We start from the raw sequence: 23014 nt of genomic DNA, 5'->3' as shown, positions 1-23014 counted from the left end.
AAATTCATAATGAAGAGCTTGATGATAATGAATGCATACAACAGATGACTCTTTACAAAAGAAAGCTGATCTCATAAGAAAGCAGAAAACAAAAACTACTTACTATCTTTAAACTCCAGTAAAGGTAATGTTTAATGAGAGGGTTTTCTCAGATAGAAAAAGCGTCAGCTGAGAACCCTGCACTGCATCTTGAACTCCTCCCTTGCTTTTAGCAGCTGTCTTCAGAGACTGTGCTTGTTTCTCTAAGTCCACTGGTGTGCACAGGTGCAGAGGCCTAGGGCACTGCACATCCCTAACAACTCTAGCAGATGGGACTCACCTCAGCCAATAGCACAGATTATAGTTACTGTGACACACACTCAGCCAATTGAATGCAAATAAGAATTACATTATGTGCCAAACCCAAGTCTTCTCAGAGACATGGGAGAAAGAGGCATCTCCTGCTTCAGCTTCTGCTTTGCTTTTTATTAATTTGTTGCTGGACATCTTCATGTTTGATTTGCAGACAATAGACCGGGAAAACACGTCAAAGATTTAAAAGCCTTTGGAGTTGGCTATTCAGATAATATTCAGGACAGCAAAATACCTTATCTAAACTAAATAGCATTTTGGTGTACTCAGTTTTTCAAAAGACACGCTATTAAAACAGAGTCTTCCCTCGTGCAAATTTTATGGGTACAAGACTGAATTACAGTAAGACTATTTAAAGTTAGTTGAAAACATACCCACATATTCCCAACAAAAAAATTCAGATGGCTTTGGAAATTCTATTTTTATCCTTGACTACGTCAGTTACACAGAAAGATAAACTCTAACACCCCCTTAGGCATTACTGCAGTCTTCATGGGCAATAAGCTGTAAGCTTAAAAGGTCTGAGAAGGGTTTATTGTGGACTAAAGGATCCAAAGAACCTACTATTTAAGAAGCCAAAAATCCATAACGTGCATTTACAGTCATTTTAAAATCTAAACCGGTAGCATCCACTTGGCTGAATGTAGCAAGTAAAGAAACCACTGGCTTTGTTTGTCCACACCAACGCAGATACCAGAGACAAGAACAAAGAGTTAAATCTAGTTGACACATTCCAACACACAATTTGATAAACCATCTGCCTAAAGAGTCCCAAGCAGCAAGTCTTTGGCCACCAATTAACAAAACGTAGCAAGGTGCCCACAAAGAGCCAGGCAGGTGAAAACTGAAGCCACAGGCTGTCTTCAGAATTGTTCCCCCCTCAGAAGGTCTTACATCACAGCTCTGAGATGGAAAGAGCAACAAGAAACAAACACAAGTACAGGAAACTCTGAACTTAACTGGAGTTTCATCCAGCAACTTTTCTGAAGTTACATTTCCTAGTTAAATCTGAGTTACTGGGACACTGAGATTAACACAATTAGAAACTGAGGAGATAAGCAAGGACAATAGCATCTATCAGAATTTGTGCTGTGGTAGCATCTGCCTCTCCTGACAAGGACCTGTGCTTCTTCACCACACCCCTCATCACACATGTTAGACTGCCCCCAAACATTTGGAGGAGAAAAGAAAAAAGCTTCCCAAATAAAACCAAAACTCACTGAACAGTCATCTGGAGCAGGAAATCAGTCTGATAGCACACATTTCTCAGACTTAAGCCTAAGTCAGTTTTTCTCCTTTCATGGACCTAAGAGCATAAACATGACTAAAGATCATTTTGGGGAAGTTTTCACTTGCAAGTATGCATAGATGAAAGAGTTATTCTTAGTCATCTTCTCCATGTCAAAAATAAACCCAGCCATTTCCAGAATGTGTCACAATACAATATTAACTGTGTATCTGCAGTCACTGAATCAGTGGACACTTAATGGCCTTAATTTAGAATATCTCTATTTTCTGGAAACAGTCTAGCCTCTGGTGCTGGAATACCCTGAACTACTAATACCACTTCTGAAGGAGTCAATCTGTCAGCATAAACACCTCTAAAACCAGTCCTGGTGACAAGCAAGCCAAACAGCATGCCTCCCCCCCCCCCCCTCCTTAGCAGCCTGGCTGCCAGACACAGAGCAGAGGCTGCATTTTCCAAATTTATGGCAAGTACACAAGGACTCTTCAAACAAAAAGAACTTGAAAAGGTATAGCAAAACAATTTGCTCTTGTACAAAGTGCACACTGTAAGTGTATATTTTACAAGTACCTATGTATTATACATATACAAGCATGCCAGGCTGCCTGTACAGACACACAAAGCCATCCTCAGCCATCCTGTAACTCGCTGACTATGGACACAACACGAGAGCAAGCTGAAATAACAGAAGCGCCACATAGGAAGGCAGACCTCAATTTCAGTCACCTGACATCAACTTCATTTCAAGGGAATCAAAACACACCATGCTCCTAAGAAGTATGGTCTCCTCCAGTAGAAAGCCAGATTTCCTGCTGACACCAGGAGAATCCAACCCGGCTGAGGAACAGACACACGTTACCAAGGTCTCACAACAAATGTTACAGCCACGTGGAAGAGTCCCAGTGGGAAATACATAGCATTTCAAAGTTTTCCCTTGAGTTTTCAAGATACTAATTATAAAATACCAAAGCAGTGAGACAGCTGGAGCAGATACAAGGTACGTGTTAAAAGAGGTGAAAGAGTTGATTGCTAGCTGCTTTCTCAGTGAACGTGCTTCACCTCTCATTTATGGCTTCCTGCACCCAAAAAGAAGGGCTCTCATCTCCACATTTCTCATGAGACACGGGCAACATAAAATTTTAATTCCAAATAGCTAATACCTAAAATTTAATTCAAAATACCACCACAATATCAGACATTTCATACTGCTCTACATCTTCAGGTTAACAATAAGGCAACAAAGAAAGGAAATACAAAATTAAGAACAGAGTATTTCTTTTTCTTTCTTCCTTTTTCTTTTCTTTTTTTTTAAAAAAACATTTACAAAGCCACTGATGGATTTGCCCACATTTACAGGCAAGACAGGAAAAGTCAGGCCGCTTGCTGCAGACCACAGGGGAAGAAGAATTTGAATGTGGCATCCTTCAGTTTTCTGTTGGAACTTCATGCCTTCACTATGCATTATAAGCTGCACTTCCAGTTCCTTCTTCAAGTCATATGAAGAAAACAGCAGTTGCCAACATCAAGCAGCATTTTAAAAGCCTTCCCTATTAGGTATTAATTCAATATGTTTACTTAACATGAAGGGGTATTAACCCCTTAACATGTTTTGCTGAAAGGCAAAATAGAAGGAAACACACGAGTGAACGTGCTGATACCTGGCAAATCAGCCCAGTCACAGAACAGCCTCCCAGCACACAGCCTTGCAGGAATCAAGATTCTGGGAAAGGACTGAAAATTTCCAAATCCAAGGCTTGAGCTGAAAAAACACCATTACACCAGTGCTACAAGTAGGTGTGACCACCTCACAGCAGCTGATTTAAAGAATCCTGATGTCCCCCAGCAATTGTTGCTGGTGATCCCAGCACTGCACTGCTGCCACTGCAGACTGCTATCTGCCCCAGGGGGAGGCAACAGTGATAAGGAGGAGGTGGGGTGAGATTCAAGTCAGGAGAGCAAAGCTGCTAATTACTGCTCTGGGCAGCAAGTAAGAAGATACAAGGTACAAAGATAAAAACAGGGCTTGTTTTAAAGACAACTTCTTTCAAGCAGAGAATGGTAAAATTATTGTTCATGTTTCCAGTTGATAAATAAGTGAAACATGACAAGAAAACAAGACTGAACATAAGACTTGGTCTGAGAAAGACTTGAATCAACCATGTGTTGAGTGTTAAGTGAGTCAGTGTAATTTTAATTCTCAAAACGTTTACTGACCTTATAATAGGCAGAAAAAAAAAAAAAAAAAAGAGCTTCCATATGACCTGTCTTCCAGAAAGAATAAAACCTGTAGTATTCAGTGAAAAAAACAAGTATTTCAAAGTCATCAGACATGGGCAAACACGTATTTGAAGTGCTCATGTATATGATAAGAGACATGAATGCCAGTTGGTCATTGGATAATCTGTTTTCCACCCATGTAATATATTTAGCAACCAATATAGAATGGCGAAATGAAGGAAGCAAGATGCCCTCTTTTCTCCCTGATGAAGTACTTCATGAACATCAATTACATGTTAATATCCCTGGGAGGCAAGTGTGACAAGTCTTATTAAGCCGTTTTAAAGATTAGGACACTGAGTCACAGCGCCAGATTAAGAACTTCCTCAAAACCAACAGCAGAGTCAGAGGGGAGGAGAGGGGGGAGGGGGGCAGCTGCACCCCAGTGCGGCCTGGGCAGCATGAAGCCACACTGCTACTTTGCCTTGTTACAAGAGTTGGAGTCTCTGAGGCATGCACACACACACACACACACAAAAGCAAGAAAGGAAAAAAAACAAAAACAAAAACAACAACAACAAAAAAACCCACCCACACTCATATGCAGTTTCCTGGTTATGCCAGCACGCCTCAATTCTGACCTGCAGGGACCATCTTTAGATGCAAGAATGCAGTTTGGATTCCACACTCAGATCGCATTTTGGCTGAAAGCACCAAAAAGGTTGCCAATTGTAAACGGTTTTTCAAGTCAGCAGAGCCCTTCAGATCCTTCCTGATAAGCTAGTTAGGAGGGAACTGAAAACTTTTTGATACTGGATCAACCATATATGCCTGGGGCAAGCAAACCAGCAACCAGGAGTCCTCAAGCCAACTTACGGCCAGCTACATGAATTCAAATTACATGCTGAATTTACACATTCAAAATGAAGCAAGGAACACAAGACAATTACTATCGTAGATTAAGGCATACTTCAAAGCACAGACGAAGACCCAGCAGATGCCATATTCAATTAAACCAGAAGGTGCGCAGGGAGGGGTGTTGTTACGCTCATTAGTACACTCACCAGGACACGTCCAAACTAATAGCCCACTTCAGCGCCGCAACACGTTCGGAAAGCGTTTTCCTGCCTTAATCGCGGCATACTTACGAAGACACCACCAGTTTTCCTTCTTCTGCGTCTCCCTCCGACCGAGCGCGAGAGCCCCAGAGCTGCCCCGCCTGGCACCGCGCTCAGCCGCCCAACCAGCAGCCGACCAGCAGCCGACCGGCACCCTCCCGCACCCTGGCACGGCACGGCACGGCACGGCACGGTCCCAGGAGCTGCCAACGCCACCCGACAACCCAGCCCCTCCGCACCTGCTCCGCCCGCAGCGTGACCCTACCGCCAGTAGAGACGCCGCTCCGCACGCTGCCCGCCGCGCGGCACGGCTCGTCCCGGCTCGGCTGAGGCCGGGGCGGGGCCGGGGCGGGAGGAGGCGGGCCGGTAGCCCCAACCCCGTGCGAACCGCGCCGGGCGCCCCGCGCCTCCAGCAAGGTGCATGGACCCGCCGTGCGCAGTGGGAGCTTTGGCCGCGCCCCCTCGCGGCTTCGCGGACCCGGGCCGCTCGGGAGCCCACCTGCGGGCTCGGGTCGGGATCCGCGTTCAGCTTGAGAGGTCTTTCCTCCTTTCCTCCTTCCCGCACCACGTGCGGACCGTCGTGAAGGCGGCACCTGTGAACTGGGGAAGTGGGAGGCCGTCGCTGCGTCCGGCGGAGCGTGAAATGGGGAACTCAGAAATGACTTTCCTTTATTTAGATTCGGTATTTGAGGAAGCTGAAGGCTTGTTATATATCAGAAAGATTTAACCTACGAGTACATGGAAAACTACTAGAAACAAAGGTCAGAATAGAGCTAATGCTACTTGTGCTACACTTGCTTGACTTTGATCAACACAACCATCTTGCTAATGTGGAAGTGAGGTTTCACTAAAAAGAAAGAATCCAGAAACGAGTAGGAGTCACTTCATGTGCTGCAGCAAGAAGGGGAAATGCTCTGCAGGCAAAGCACGTATCTGAACGTTTGATAAAAAACCTCAGTGGACCATACAGTTCCTTGTAGGTAACTGACAGCACCCATAAATGCTTTGACATGTGCCTCACAGCCACCTACCCTGAGCGACTTGGGAGGTGCCTGCAGGAGCAGGACACTTGGCTCTCACGGTAGGAGCTGCCTGACCTATTTCACATTTGCTTGCCCTGTGCCTGGGAGAACATAGGGAGAAAACACTCAGAGGAGCAGTGGCCCTGCTCATCCACACACAGCCTGGTGACGCACAGTCTGTAAGGAGCTGAGCATTTAGCCAACCCTCTGAAATCATTTGTCAGCATCAGGGTACTTTGCACAACAAAACTTCTCTCATTTGGGTTGAAATTTGTCTTCTAGCTTCATGAGTCTTGCTTGGCTGAACTTAGCTTTTATTCGGTCATTAACTTTTGAGTTGCAGTATGTTTATCTGGCTTATTTAACTTTGGGAGAGTATGTGTACTTTTTCCTTAAAGTGATAAAAGTAAAGCAACAACAACAAAAGAGAAGGTACAGCTCATCATCCCGTTATCAGAAAGAGTGCAGATCTTCAGCAGCCTTGAGGAAAACAAGAACAAACAGTGAGAAAACTCTCTTGGCAAACTTTCAGAAAAGGTAATCTGTAGTTAGCAGAGAGTGGGTGTGTAGTAAAGAAATGGTATCAGGCTGACTGAAAGCATTCCTAGCTTCAGTCCAGCATTGAGAGCCACGTGGAAGAAAGTTTCTTCTACAGAGAACCCGGAAAATACTAAGTCAAACTTCATTTAACCCCTCCTGGAAAATATTCTAAAACTTCCTTCTTTAGGAAGGATGCTTACAGCACTGACCTCCTGTGTATCTCTTCACCTTTACCAGGTCTCCTCTTCCCTCCACTCACGTCAGAAGATTCTAAGCATAAAGTAACCGTCTCCTGCCAAATGCCTCCAGGATGTGTCAGCACACCCTGAAGAATGGAGGCATGTAGGGGGCTGCATGCACCAGGGACTTGCTATTCTAATGACCACACTCTGCGTGTCTGCTGTCTAAATACTTGGCCTTTGAAAATGGCAGAAGATGAACGTATGCTTCATGCTTACTAATTTTAATTCTAATCATAAACATCTTTTTAAGTTATGTTTCATGAGATATTACTTAATTGGACTTAAGAAATTTTTTATTCATAGTCTCACCCACCTCTTTCCAAAGGAAAACATAGCTTAGATACAGTCTAATCTCACTGACTAAAGCTTAGTTTAGTAAATACTAATCAAGAGCTACAAATCTGCCATTACCTGTGGTTCTGTTGACTACTGTAGTCTAACCTCACTTAGATGAAGTGCAGGACATACAACCATTAAGGGTTTCCTTCCCTAGGCGCTCCAGGGCCTCCCCTTCCAGCAAAACCAAGTTGCAAACCCAGTATTTTTAACAGCACAGCTGCTTTGTACATTTTTTTTTTTGTTCACGCTTGGCTGTTCACCCCCTTTTAAAGGATAGGAGTAAGAATAGTCCTTATGAAAAACAATCCAGCCTTATCAACTCATAAAGCTATGCCTGCTAACTGCTGTGGGATGTTCATCCCCTCACTGTGGCTTATTATATAAAGCACTCTCCTTCCTGACATGTGCAAGCCTATCTATTCAAATTCTTGTAAATATAATACTATCTACATATCTGACACAATAAAAGTCCTTCTTGTGGTATTTAAATGTTCTGTCTGATCTTTTCTAATTAATTATGGATTTCTTCAAAGTTAACTCTTACTTTTTTAAACAAAAGAGATGCTCTGGTTGTTAGTGTTGCAGCCTGTGTCTCGGGAGACTGTGCTGAATTCATTTCCCCACCACTCACCCCCTTTATGCCTTTGAGCAAGTCCAGCATGTACACTGAGTATATTGGTTTGTGGTCTATAGGGTAAGGTAATAAGACTACTTCATGAAAGCTCATGAGGGTGAAATGCTTGTATGAAGGTAAAAACCTTGACACTTTATTACATCCCATAATAGGGCACTATTGGTAGTGTAAATGGTTTCCTGCTCATAGTTTGAAGTTTGTCATCATATTCATCTCTGGTGAGAATCAGTAGTTATACAAATATTACAAATTTTGATACAAATTTTCATGTCTTCTCTTTCAGTAATACTGTGGAGTTTTGTTTTTGTTTTTAAATGAACACATGAAGCCATTAGAGTGGCTCTCTTAAAGGAATTTTGCTTTACAGATGATGGGAAGCAGATCTAAGGAAAGGAAGCTAATTTCTTTATGTGGGAGCATGATTTTCCAGGAGCGTGGAATAGCTGGATTTTCTTACCACATGTGCAGGAAATAGCCCTTCCTACCCGAGCCTGAATGTGTCAGATAATGCCCTTAATGAAATGACTCCAGTGTGAGACACCTTATAAGCAGCATCTCTGCTCAAGTTTCTAAACACATTAGCAGATTAATACTTGTCTATTGAGGCAGAGTTTAAAAACTGTTCATTGGTAAGCAGTGAATATTTAAACCATTCCACAGGATCCTTGCTACTTAATTAAAAACAACAACAACAACAAAACCCCAACAAAACCAGAAACAAAAGCACAACAGAGAGAAGTACCAATAGAACACACCTAACTAATTTTCTAGCCTTCTTCCCACAGTCAACAGCAAGTTCATGAACTAGGAAAGATGAGAGATGAGTCTTTTATCCTCCAACACCATCCCTGGTGTTGTGTTTGTTAGGTTGGTTGGGTTTGTTTTTGTTTCCATACGTGAATGTTTTCTCTGATATTTTCATAGAAAGGAAACAAAGTTTGTCTGATACACTTTACAGATACAAATCTAGGAAATTTCACTTTTTGAATAACACCTCTTTGCTGATTAAATCTCCCTGAAGCTAGAATGGGTTTTACTGACGCAGAATTATTAATCATACAAAATCTGAGTGCAGAATAACTTCTTGCTTCCCATATAATTCTGAATTAACTGATTCTTAGACACTTTGGTAACTGCAATCTGTCTGCAAGTAGCCAGCACAAGCCTCTTCAAAATCTTCAGCTCATGAATCTAGAAGTTTTTTATCTGAAAGCAGAAGAATGAGCCTAGCGCTAAGATAGCTCTGATTTTCATAAGGAATAGAGTTATCATAGAACCCCACACTTTTCCTTCATATGCACTTCCATGTCAGACACCATTTTGTGAGAGTGCCCTTCTGCTGCCATCTGCCACAGCACCAACACGTAATGGAGTGCTGGTGAGGAGGTTCACCTCTACTGCTGTGCCACCAACATCTGCCTTTGACGCTGTGGGCTAATGTAATAAAAGGAGGCATCACTTTCAGAGCAGTCATCATATAAACAGTTGCATTTTTTTTCCTTTTCCTGTCCTTTTAAAATATGTAATCATCCAAAGGGAAGGGGTATATTTGGATGCTTTCCCTCAGGAATATGATATTTATTTAATTTAATTTTATTTATTTAATTTTATTAATGCCAAATCATCTGTACTCGAAGGGCTTTAGTCTGCAGATATTTTATATTTTCATTTCTGACATTTGAGTTTCTGGGCTCAAATGCAGTTTTGATTCTGCTGTGTTTCACAGAAATCACTACTCTGAGAAATGCATATGAAAGAATATCAAAGGCATAGATGTATTTATCCTCCCATTGAACACCTCACTGATGTAACAGAAATTAGAGAGGAAAGGATCAAGTAATTAAACATTGTTTTGCGTGGATTCCAGTACGCTTTGGACTAGACCACATTTTCCTAGCTAGTTCTTGCAGCTGTGCTGCCTCCAGTTCTGCTGACAAATGAATCTCTGTAAAACTAACCAACCAAGCTCTACAAAGCTGATAAGATTTCCTTCCTGCACTGCTGTGCTAACACCTTTCCTGAAATGTATTCTCAGTTCGGTCATACTCAATTTCAGATTAAGACTCTGCAGTGCAAAATGAAACTTAAATGTCAATTAGAATGATAAAGAAATTTAACTTAATACACAGTCTTCCAAGCCAAATGATTGCAGGCTGTGTACAGATGGTAAATAAACTCTGCTTTGCTGGTGTGCTAAAACATCCGCATGAGCTGGTAACTGTCAGCTACTTAGAAGATGTCACAATGCTAAGTAGCCAGCTGGGTTGCTTTAGATTATATCAGGAGGAAAATAAACATGTATGTGATAAAAGATTTAGGGGGAATTGAAAAAAACAAAACACAGTAAGAAATAGCAAACCAACAAACAAATTAAAATCCCCAAAACCATAGAAGTGAGTGCTTGGCATGCACTCACATGAAAATAGCTCCTAGAATGTGACTGTCTGTCAGTGAAAAACATGAAGCTCTGTGAAGATACACTTATCAATTCTGATTGTCATCAGCAAGTACCTGACATTATTCCTTGTCTGTGGGAAACCTTCTGTCAGAGACAGAGATTGCTTTCCGGATGCTTTGATGTTAGCATATTAAATCTTAGCAGAGACTTTATTTAATTAAATGTTATTTATGCTTTGTGGGTGTTTCTGAACAAAGTCTTCACTGACTGTCATTAGTGGAAGAAAGATAAGAAAGAGTGTGAGCCAGTGAAGACCATGGTGTTTAGCCTGAGTGCACAGATAGTCATACTGGTGGTAATTTTGGAAAGTTACTGTTTCTCAGAACGCTCAGGCAGACTTTCCTAGCTCAAGGATGGAACTACAGTACTTCTAACTGCCATGCTCCTGGTTTCAGGCAGGTTCTCTCATTCTTCATTTTTGAATTAAACATACCTAGTTAGTCCATGCTACTGTGTTTCATTAATGAGTCCATTCTCTTGAGCATACCCATGCTAGAAATTGAATGGTAAATTCCCCTTTTCTCATTCTCAGGGAGGAAGCTACCATCTTTGTTAATTCCAGAGTTTGCTTCAGGAGTTTCTATTGACTACTGCAGCGTTACGCTGTGTTGGAGAAGAGATGGCCTCATTTCTTGTGCTTAGCCAGAGAGGAATGGCCAGCAGGAAGATCAGTTCTTTTTTTAAAATTATCTTATGCAAATGTTTCTTACTTGCTCTATGGAGATAATAGAAAACAATCAGCAACTGTTGGGTGTCTGCTTTGTCTGTTGTACATTATTATCCATCTTGACAGCATAAAATAAATCAATTATATGTATCCAGCTCCCACTTTGTTTGAAAAATAAAGTTGCTAAGAAACAAGAGTTATGTACCATTAATGCCCTTTACCAGCAGCATTTTTACAAAAGCCTTACACTTAGCCATGATATATTTGGAGGCTCTTTCAGGGCAACCTGAGAGCATATCTGTAGTCTGGGCAAAGAATTCATTGTGAATTTCATCGATATGTCTTAATTAGGACTCTTGCCAATGTATAATTACAACTTGCTTAGTTCCTTGCCATGTTCTGGATTTTCTAGGAAATGTCAATTAAAGTCACTGTCATTTTTGCTCTCATATTTGCTGGTGGTTTTTTTTTTTTTTTTTTTTTCAGAATAATATGGATAGGGAAAGAGTAAGAGGGGAATAACCAAAGATCTATAGGTTCTGCTGAAGCTGTGCATATTATGGTTACATATAGTTCAGCAAAAATAGTATTGATGCATCTAAAATTTTTCTTCATCTGTAGGTTTTCGTTCCAATCTGATGTATTTGTTTTACAAACATCCCTATTTGTAAACTTTGTTCAGAAATAGTAAGTTGTCATGGTTCAAAAGGTAAGTTTATGCTCAATGAAAAATGCTTACTGACATTTTTTTGCTACTGTGCTTATTGACAAAAAAAGAAAATTCCATTCAGTGTCCTACCTTGTGCTAGAGTCAATCCCATATTCATTTAAACCAATAACCAGCTTTTCTTCTGTCCTCAATCAACTGTAAGAGCAAGAAACAGACAGAGACCTCTGTTAAAAACAAGGATTCCACAGTTCTCACTGGAGGCCAAATTGCAGCATAGCAACACAATTGTTAAAGCAGATATTCATGGCATTCATAGAGCACCCTCAGTGCAAACACAAAAAAGACGCTTCCTTAAATCTGGTGTTTTAAAGTTGTAAGTTGTATGTCTCTACCTCTATAGCTTATAGCTCCATAGTTTATATCCACCTCAGTTATCCTTCAAAAATTGGAATTCTTGTATTTCTGGGTAAAAATTAAATCAGTGCTCCCAAACTGCTGCTCAGGAATATGTTCTTGAAAGTTTAATTGCTTTTTAACTTCCTAGTGCAACTTCAGTTTTTCTACTTTGTATTCAGCCACGCAGCACTGATGGTTTCTCTTTCTTATCTGATCGCAGAAAAAATGTGGCTTATTCCTGTTTCCACTCTTTCATCCCTGGTTTCTTAAATGAAGCCTAGAGCCATTTACCTTGTGTGATAATTAGATTGTTCAAGCTTAGTCAACTTCAGTTCTCTCAGTTAAACTGGTCCCTTTCCAGCACTGACAGTTTTCCACAAACGTATCAGGCAGAGTTTGGTCTTACTGTCTCTGCTGTCAAGAGAAACTCACTCTCTGACAAAGCACTGACATTCAGGAGCAAGAGCCATGTGCTACCAAAAGCCCCTACTATTGCTTCCCCCCAGGATATCAGGCTCTGCAATGCCGTGCTTCCTAGCACCACTTTGATGATGGCTTACAACTTGATAGAGAGGTGTCACCTCATGAAATGCCACCAGCAACCGAAGTAACACTGGAAGGCTTGCTGGACAGCCTTCTTTAAATTGCTCAGTTTTTCTTAGCTCATGTGATCTCACTGGATCACAGCAAATTATTGCTCTTGACAACCTGTAAAATATCATTATGAACTCCATAATTTGGTATTTAAACATGTCACATTAGCAACCTTAAACATTCAAGTGTATGTCAAAGAGAGACCTTTTTGCAGTTGCATCATCTGCCAATAGCTGTCTAGTCTCTGTGCCAGAAAATTATTTTTATTAAAAAAAAATAATAATTGTTTAATTAAAAAAAAAAAAAAGGACCTGCACATCTGCAAATTTCTCAACAGAGTAGTTGGCATCTTTCCACATTTCCTGCTTGTGCATACCCAGAGCAGATTTCAGCTGGTGAGGGAGGAGCTTGAATGAACAGAGAGAGCAAAACCCACTTTGAACTCTGGAATGGTAAGAGCAGCACTTGGGAGGGTGGGGGGAACAAAGCCTGTGCACAAGTGCATTTTCGGAACAGCTGAAATGAAAACATTTAGCAACTGCCACATTCCCTGAGGAAATCCCGTTGAGCAGAAACCTAGTCTGTCAGCCTGTTGTGTGAGCATTCCACCTTGTTCACAGGACTGGCATTTCTTTCAAATGCACTTTAACAGGTTATTTAAAATTCATGCACGAGGGTGATCCATGAAACTCAGCACAACTGAAGAGTCTTCCCCACTCAACCTTTCTGATGTAAACACATTTCTTTCTGCTTGTGAAGGGCTATATCACATTCTTGCAAGTTCTTAGTGTGCAGCAATTATACAGCTGCTTAAAGAGAAGCATCCAGCATCACAACATACTGTTTAACAAAGTATAAGCTAAAAACTATAAGGTACTTTCGGTATTACAAAAAAAAGCCAGTGATGTCACAAAGTTCAAACAAAATCTGTGCCTGAGAGCAGGCACAGAACTTCCTGGTGATCTAAGATCCCTGTCTAACCTTTTACTTTCACTCACAATGATAAATATTTGCTGTCAGACAACAAACATAAGTTTAGACATACACAGATAACTCAGATTTCAGCAAAATACAGCCTCTATTTAACCGACTGTGTCAGAGAATGGTTTTCTGCAAAACTTCACAGGTGAAACTTCTTATTACAAAAAGTTCTCAATTTCATGCAGATTTACATCTTTCAAGGATCACGTTAACTGCATGGTTGCCAACAGGAGCCCTGCCACTGCTCTTATCACTTACTTCTGGCAGTGATAGAGTAGGGACATCTTTAGAGCACAGTAGTACCTTCAGCTAACATGTATATTTTACTCCATGCTTGCAGAGAGGAAGTTTGTATGAACTTTTTATTCCACAATATACTCATATTTTGGAAAGCTACCCACCCTTGCCTTCTGTTTTGCTTAAAACATTAGTCAACAAAGCATCAGTAAGCATCTTAAACTAAACTAATGTCTGCATGTCACTATGTATAAATCTGTAGGTGCTTGCCTGGAGGCAAGAGAACCCATAATATTGCTACCATTTACTTTTATTTGTATTTACCTTTTTCTTTCTTAGTAAGGATTTTCCAACAGCAATTGTTGGTTTCAGGTTTTAGTTCAGCCTGCTCTTGGTGCTGGACAGTCACCCTAACAGCTCTGCACTGTGGCAAAGGAAGGTCAGCTGAGAACAAGGGGCTGGAGCTTCTCCCAGGGCCTGGCTGGGCTATTCCTAGCACTTCTGTGGACAAACATGCAAAGTTTAGTGAAGTCAGTGGAAAAACTCCCACTGACTTCAGTTAGCTTTGGATCCAACTAAATTAGGTAAATTAGGAACATTTGATTTTACTTTCCTTAGTTGTCCGCAATATTTTTTTTTTCCTGTGTTAACAACCTAGCTCCGCTTTAAACAATGACAGAACTTCCTTTTGATCAGGTTTGTCAGTGAGTTACACTGTAACATGACCAGATAGTGATCCTAACATTGCTGCTAACTGAAGAGGGAGCAAAACATGGTTTTGTGGGTAAAGTCATTGACTTCAAGGGATTTGTATAGCATTCTGATACACTTTGTTTTCAGCATGTATTAAAATGCTATTCTGAAAGGAGGAATAAGGAGGAATTGGCTGTGTTATCTTACCTTTGCAGAAGAACAAAGCGAGTACATGTCATAGTTCTAGAAAACTATGGAAATGATACAGAAACTCATCTAAGGCAACTCACTAATTTAACAAAGTATCACAGTATTAACACTGAAGCAGTATTAACTGAGGAATGTCAATATCCTGCATCCCCTTCCTTGCTTCCTCCATGTGTATGACACATGACATACATAGTATATCACAGAAGAAAGCACAAAGGAAGCACACAGTAAATAAGGATTTTGTTGGTTTAGTAAGGATAACATTAAAGAAATATGTATTCTTGGAATCAAAAACATAGAACCTGAAAGCAGAAGGTTGCTAGCAAGAAAGTTTATGATGAAGTTTAAGTTCCCTACACATTTGTCTGAGTAAGACAAAGATGTAAAGAAAGACTACTAAGTAATTAAACCAAAGTGCTTTTTAGTCATTTTTTTTTTTTTTTTTTTTTTAATCCAATTTCCCAATAAAAATGCTGGTCTTTTGCAAAAAGCAACATCTGTGCAATCGTGTATCAGTAGAATTTGCTTTCTGAGTAATGATCTTCCCTCCAAACATTTTCTTTTTATAAACTCCCCTAAGCATTTTGCAATACGTTTCCTGTTCAGACATACCACTTAATCACCAGAAAATGACTCAACCAATCAGACCAGGATCTTCCTGGCCTCCAAACAAGCTGAGGAATCAATACCAGTTAGGAAAATAACTAACATTCTCCAAACCTGACATATTAGTCAAAACACTGATGCCTAGGCCATATTTTAATAGATCAGGAATATGTTAGAAGTTATTTACCTTGTCATTAGAAGCACTTCAGCTCATTCAGCAAGAATAAAAATATTCTGCTTATTTAATAGCTCTAAAATGCCTTATGTTTATGCAATTGCTCTACCATGTCATATATTTAAAGCAAAAAACAGGCTTATGACCAAGATTTGTAATAGGGATAAACCCTCCTGCTTCTCTTCTTAGGTCTGGGTTGAGAATTGTTATGAAGAAGTGCTTGATTATTACTACTTTTTTTTACATTAAATTAAATTAAAAAAAAAAAAAAAAAAAAAAAAAAAAAAAGAAAGAAAAAGAAAAAGAAAAAGAAAAAGCCTGAGAAACACAATACTGTCATTTTCAACATATTTACCAACACCTTTGCTTTTCAGCTCCAGGATGTCAGAGATCCTGTTATATTTTCTATGCACAAAAATGAATGCTAGTTAATGTTTGTATGTATGTTATATGTGTGAAATATGTTTCACCCAGAATATATTTCTGTAAAAAAAATTAGAAATGAATCCAAACAATAAGCAATCTCAATTCTGCATTCAAGAGCAGAAGCATGACCAAAATCATACAATTTCATTTTAAAACTTTAACGACTCCATTAGTGCCTGCACAGCATAATAGAAACAACCGCAGAATTTCTTCTACTCTAAACTAAACTTTTACTCTACACTAACATCATACAAGTAGAAATGCTTTGTTTTGCCAAGATGCTAAAGCACCATGTTTCTGGCATTTCAACTGAGTTTAGAGACAGCTCCGCCTACTCATGTAGGCCTAGATTGTATGCACCAACAAAACAACAGAATAGTCCCAACTCTTTGGAATCTCCTGAGGGACACAATCTGCAAATAAGTCTGAAATCTTTAACACCTGCCACAGAAAAAAAAAAAAAAAAAAAGTATTTAATAGCATAACTAAGGCCAGTTTTTCATTATTAGGACTCCAAGACCTGTTTTGCAGATGTAGATGCTGAAGTTCAAGGAAATAACATACCTATAGTCATAATGTAAGCAAATGGCCAGGCTGAGAATGCAATTGAAATCTTTTTACACCTATTTCAATTTTTCACCTTCATATCTTCCACCACAAACCCATATCCACCTTGCTGCCATTATTTTCAATTGCAAATGGGGAGAACAAAGCTTGGAGGTTACATGATTTACCCAAAATTTATAGCAGCTTCTTTTCTATTACTGTTCAGATAGTTTCCAAATCAAATGCAGGAAGGAATAATCATTCACAGTTTATGAAATCCTGGTGTATTAATCAGAAGAATGGCTTTGATCAATAGCAAGAAAATAATCCTCATTTGATATTTGTTTCCATTTTTAAAATTATTATTTTTTTTAATCAGACAGAACAATTGATCTTTCTCTAATCCAAGTGGTTTCCTTCAAGCAAACTTTTAAACATGTTGCAAGTGACAAAGGAAGATGGTAAATAACAACACAAAGGAGGGCTATTGAAATGAAAGTTATTTCATGTTAACACAAGTAACTTCCTATCACAAGCCTTAATGAAGGATATGCCATTTATGGATGTATGCACAGCACGGTGATATATGTGCCCATCTTGTACTGACCTGATTCCAGGCCAAAAGTGGTTGGAAAAATAAGGATGCCATATCATCTGACATACAGTGTCGTTCTGATAAATGTCCGAGGTCACATTCCACTGCTATCATCGCTGGCCTTTCATCTGCAGAAGCTGTTCTCTTGCTTTCACAGCCAACAGCACAGCAGTGACTTGAAAGCAGCTGAAAAACATGAAAGGATAACTACCATAGAAACATCAAGGAAAAGAAAATCAAAATACTAGAATGTTTCCAGCCATAAATGCTGCTTCAAACTCCTATTACAAGTTTGATTTAAAATATCTTCCATTCTACATCACTATAGACTTACTTGGGTTTTGTAGGGAAGATTAACACAAAGTGCAAGCAATGAACTAGCATTGCCAAAGCTTTGGATATCTCAGTATCTACACAATGTCATGATTTCTCCTGTCTCTGGCATTTCCGGTTCCTTATTTATTTGCCTCAGATATCAATTGATATTATTATGCTAATAACAAAGCTTCCTGTCAACACTGCAAAATCTAGATGTGCTTTGCTAAGTCTTTGCTTTCAATCAGGAAGAAAAAAAGAAGGACATAGGCAGATTCCTAGGTAAGATATGCCTCCCTCTTTTTTGTGAGCCAAAGTTATTTCAACTGATCAGATGTGGGACAAGGTAACTTAGACTTCTCCTGGAAATCAAAAATCTTTGTAGTTCTATGTTGTGCATATCTTTACTGGGAGAGGAGAAATGTGTCTACAATGTCATTGTAAGTTGTTCTGCTAAGCCAGAGAAAGTACATGTGACCCCTGCCCTATAGCTGCAAGAAGCTTTTCTTTACAATGTTTTAAAATAGATTTGGACAACTGCCTACGTCTGAATGCCTGAGGCTTTGCTCTGCCACAGAGAGGAAGGAAAAAAGGAAAGAACGAAAGAAGAAAAATCGATTGAGAACTTCTCACATAAGCCTGTATTGGGACATTCGCATCTCCTTTTGAGGTATTAGGAAATAAAGATTTGAAAATCCATACAAGTCAGACAAGGTATAATTAAGCAGTTTAACAATGCGCCTTTTATTCAACAAAAAATCATTATACTCAAGCAGTTTTTAGACTAGATGGAGTGAAATGAGATGTATACAGTAGAGAAGAACAGGTAAACTAATATAAGGCAATAGCATTGCTTCAAAGGCCCCCTATTCATATAGTGTATATCCATGCACTTTAATGGAAGGAAACTTGCTATGCTTCTCCTTTCCAGCTTCACTCCTATTCTGATATGGTAAGACCAGAATGGATGTAAATCGCAAACCAGCTAGAGTCCACTTTGCTCACATCCATCCATAGATGTACAGTGAGGCTTTCCAAGGAAGTTCTTCCCTAACTTGGCTCTTAAAAAAGTCTCAATACCCATAAATGGTATTCTGTCTCCTGACCAGAAAAAACACAGCATAAGCATATTTTTGTACATGCAGCAAGTTCCAGAGACTACCATACATTTAGCTTTATCCCTCCTCTACCAACTACAATGGTACAGGATTAAATCAGTATTTGGGTGATAAGAAAAGAACTCAATTTCTTACAACAAATTATTTACTGTATATTCTTTGATGTTCTTTCAGAAAGTGCTCAGACATGACAGAAGAGTAAGACTGGACAGAAAGAGGAAATGATCTCTAAATTCAGTTATGTAATTTGCTATAACTTTCTGCATCTATATAATCAAGACAAACATGAGAATTAAGAGAAGGCAGGAAAACAGTACAACAGTCATGTGCAACTAAATAAACTGATTCAGGTCAAGTTAGAGAGGCTTAAGAAGTGATTGTCCTGGTAGGAGTTAGTGCTCACTCAAGTGCAGCAATAATGCATCATCTAACAATAACACGATAGTGCAAATTAAATGGATAACCTTAAGTCATGTGAAATTGAACATTAAGGCACTCAGAAAGTATTGGCTTGTTTTAAAATCTTTCTCTGCTTTCACTGGTTCTGATAACTGCTGGGTGGCTTGTTTTGTGTGGAATTAGAAAATGACAGAAATGGAGCCATGTCTTCTACTGTTTTGACACATGGAATACACCTTTGATAGCGGATAAGTTGCTAACAACCAGTAGGAGACAGGGATTCAAAGGAAAATAAATACACATATCATCATCATTTAATCTGACTACGTGTCTAACACGGACTAAAGAATCTCACTTAGTTTCAAACAGATACTTCTGCTTGCAATATAGTACACATCTGAGAAATAACTAAGTCTTTATTTGAAGTGCTCAAGTGTGAGAGAGGCTTCTGCATGCCAAAGAAAACTGCACCAAGAATGAGTTTGCCTCAGAATACAACAACAACAACAAAATGCTGCAGGTTATTTGTGGTTTGAATGTATCTAGTTTCTGCTTCCAAATTTAGGGTGTTTCTTCTGCTTGATTATAGAGCTGACAGTCACTTTTCCTCTGCTAGGGAGTTGTGATAAATCCTGAATCAGGGATTAAACGAACAAACAAATAAACTAGCCCTTTTTAGACTTGTCCTCTGTAAGCACCACTTGTGACAGATGTTAATATTCAATCATATTACTCAAGTGATCACGCCTCATCAAGTGATTCAGGACAGGTTTTATGAGTGATTCAGAGTCATCAGCATTTTCATGATAGTTCAACAGGGCAAACAAATGATTGCGCTTAACTTAGACATAGTTAAAGCAAAATATTCTTCTCTTATAACCACGTTTTCAGCCTCACAATTATTTAGCAATTTAATATAGCATTTTTGTGTTTTTCTTTAATTTTTGTTGTTTTGATTGATGGTATTAATGGTATTAATTATTAATGGGATAAATTATTACTGTAAGCTTTTTATTTTTAATTATTAATGGTATTAATTATTGCTGTAAGCTTTTAATTTTCTTATTGCAACCCATCTCAGGGGGCTGAAAGGCTGATCTGGATCATGCACAGTAGCTGTGCAAAGGAACAAAACTTGATATTGGGGATTTTCATAGAGGAGTTACATAAATCAGAAGAAATAATTTCCCGTTTCATACATAGAGTTGATACCCTTAACTCTGGAACAGCAAAACCCAGTTTATACTGGCCCTAAACCCACTGATCCGGGAAAAAACAAATGACCATCAAACAAAATCCAAGTGTGAAAAATAACATTTTGAAAAGTCACAGCAATATTTTGTCTTTTCTGAAGAATTTAAACATTTTAATGACTTGCAGTTAATATTCTGAAGGCTTTTTCTAAGTCGAGCTCTATTCTCATCCTACTGCCTATTGATAGACCTGGTTTCTGTGTTTTCTAAACAAAGGGACTCATTTGATTAGATTCTTGTTGCAATTATTCACATGGGGGAAGGCTATTCATCTGGGCATATGTTCTTATCTCAAACATTGCTGACAAATAAGACAGTGTAGGTAATGCACCTTGAAAAAAATCCAGCTTGTGAAGTAAGCTGTTTTTAAAATAAACAACCAGCTGTGATTGTACATGACAGAATTTTTTTTCTTTAAGAAGAAACACAACAGATCTGCGTCAGACAGAGATCCCAAATTTAAACCAGGAAACACCAGGTTTCTGATATGCAATAAGATGCCTATATCTCAGTATTTATTGGGACTTTTGCATCTACAGATGCAGTGGAAAGAACGAAAGGTGCTTGCAATGAAGCAGATGCATGGAGTTTTAATCTCAGTTCTTCACTAAGTAAACTTGGCTACTCCTCTTTTCTTCAACAGGATGTGGAGTATTTAGAAATGTTTCTTTTATGTGAGGGAGATCTTACTCATGTGATTACTGAGTTAAAGGACATAGATTAATGATTGTAAAGTACTTTGAAATCCTGAGATGAAAGATGTTATGTAAGAATGATGATTTTATATCACTTAGCATTACTTTGTTCATTATGATGTCACGTAATGAGAAAGGAAGCAGCCTAAAACTTGACATTCAAATCTGTCAAGGGAAACTGCACTCTGACTGCAACTAGTTTTCCACATCCATGTGGCATAATTACATCATAAAATTTCATCTTCTTCAGCATAAAATAGAAGTGAAAAAATGCTTCCTCCCAACCAGCGTTGTTAGGCAAAATAATGCATGTTTCAGGGGGGCAAAGCTTCTTCAATGGCATGGCCGTACAACGCATGGTAAAAGGACTACCATCTAATCAAACAACACAACATGAATTCCACAGTATGAAGTTAAGCTGCAAGCCATGGGGGGGAATACTTTTATTTTGTACATTTGATCTTCTAGTCAAAGTGCCAAATCTCTTCTGGCATCACTTTCCCGGTCCTGCTTGTCATTAGTGAAATGAAATAAAGGGAAGTGGACATCTACTGACGCAAGAGAGGCAGAGAAGTAAAATGCAAGCATATAAAATGAAGGAAAAGACCCCAGAATATTTCTGAACCAGAAGTAGGAACAGAGTTGTAATGTTTTCTCCCATAATTTCTTACAAAAGCCTAGCACATATCAGCTTCTTAAGTGCTATAAATCCCGCCCTCTCTAGAGAAAGGCTTGGTGTCCTGGAGAGCTCTAGGCATGGCAGATTTATCAGGACAGGGCTGTGGCAGCCTGCCTAACTCCTCCATTTCTCTGCAGCAGGTAACCCACTCATCTCAGACAGGCAGCAGCAAAATATTACGTTCCTCCATGATATAGCCTCACACAGTATATAAATATATGACGGTGTTTATAGCCATATAGAGAAAATATTTACACTGCTAAGTATTTGGATTATGAATACAGAAATAAAATGAAGGCTACTGGAGCCACTGTAAACTAGCAGAGTTATACTAGCATAAGTACAGTGAGATATACTATATAATGTGTAAACTTACACCTCTTACTCTGGCTGTGTCAGTATGAGAATACTGGGCTGTGCTTTTGGGAAAACTGTATCTTCAGTAAGCACTAGCAGCATCTTAATCCCTTTAGTATGGCTCTGATACACTGATCACCAAAATCTAGGGCAGGCCTCTGAAGTTGCTGGATCAGGCTCTAATACTCCTTTAGATCATAATCCTGCAAAGATTTAACATTTACAAATAACTTTATCATGTGAGTAGTTAAATGGGATGTTGGAGGATCAGGGTCAGAACTGGAACATTCAGGGAATTCCAGCTTGGGTTATATCTATCAAGGATACAACAGAAATAACGTAAAAGTTAGAGTGGCTTCTAATTGAGCTTCATTCTCAAGAGCACATAACATTGGAGGGCTTAGTATCAGCTTAAATTCATCCACAACTATTCACTTCTATCTACTTCAAAGGGTTTTAATCAGTATGGAAAGCTAAGTACATCTGTTAGAGATATGGACCTGGGTTGTGGCAGTCTTACTTGTGACACAAGTATTTTTCGCTCTCTTGTAACTCAGGACATTTTAGCATTTCCCCTCCTCCAAGTCTCCTTTTTAAAATCTTCTTCTTCCAAATCATCAAGCAGGAGACATCAGTCAGTGTACGTTTTCCCTTCTCTTTCTGCTTTTAAATCCCAGCTGGATAATTTAGAGGATAAACGTTGTGAGGATTTTAACTGTGGCAACAACCAAGAACTCAGAAACAGTGAAGCTAAAAGATAGAAGCAGCTCTTTAATTTAAAAGCTAAGCAAGCAGTGTAAACAGGCCTCAGCAGAGCTAGGCTACCCTGACCTGACCACCTCAAAACTGTTGGCTGTGGGTTTGTGCACTTCCATTCTGTGTAAAGCACTGGAAGTTTAATTTCAGAGAAAATGTTTCTATTTATCGAACAAGCCTTCTGTGCTTTTGCAGAAGGAAGAATAAACTGAGCAGTAAAAGAGATGTCCAAACAGATTACACTCTAAAACCTCAGGCAGGCAATAGATGTGTTAGATGAGAGGATTTTCTTCATCGCTTCTATGTCTGATACTGTATAATTTAAAAAGGTTATCTAATTCTCTATGGGCGTTTCCATCTGGGGATTGTTTCAACCCTGTTTTCTGTTTGGCTTTTGACATTAGAAAGGCTCTGTTCTGTTGCTTTCACATCTTTCAAATAAAATCACATAATAATTCAGGAATAAACACATAAAGAAA

At 39.3% G+C, this 23014-nt stretch overlaps 1 protein-coding gene and 1 long non-coding RNA gene across 2 annotated transcripts in view; both read right to left on the bottom strand.

Moving 5' to 3' along the window:
• MICAL2 (microtubule associated monooxygenase, calponin and LIM domain containing 2) overlaps positions 1-5252 on the bottom strand; it is a 120532-nt gene extending 115280 nt beyond the window's left edge. The window contains exon 1 of the mRNA XM_042881844.1: positions 5172-5252. The gene's annotated coding sequence lies outside the window, so the exon portion shown is untranslated. The remainder of the gene's footprint in view (positions 1-5171) is intronic.
• Positions 5253-6389: 1137 nt separating this feature from the next.
• On the bottom strand, positions 6390-17144 carry LOC122185887. Its single transcript, XR_006180985.1, has 3 exons — positions 16976-17144; positions 11634-11699; positions 6390-6434 (listed from the first exon to the last, which is right to left on the bottom strand). It is a non-coding gene; the product is annotated as an uncharacterized LOC122185887 (long non-coding RNA).
• Positions 17145-23014: the final 5870 nt, after the last annotated feature.

This window comes from Lagopus leucura, unplaced genomic scaffold, assembly GCF_019238085.1.
Source record: "Lagopus leucura isolate 7727_CA_CO unplaced genomic scaffold, USGS_WTPT01 Super-Scaffold_100033, whole genome shotgun sequence".
Classification (NCBI taxonomy): Eukaryota; Metazoa; Chordata; class Aves; order Galliformes; family Phasianidae; genus Lagopus; species Lagopus leucura.
This window is presented reverse-complemented; position numbering and strand designations above follow the sequence as displayed.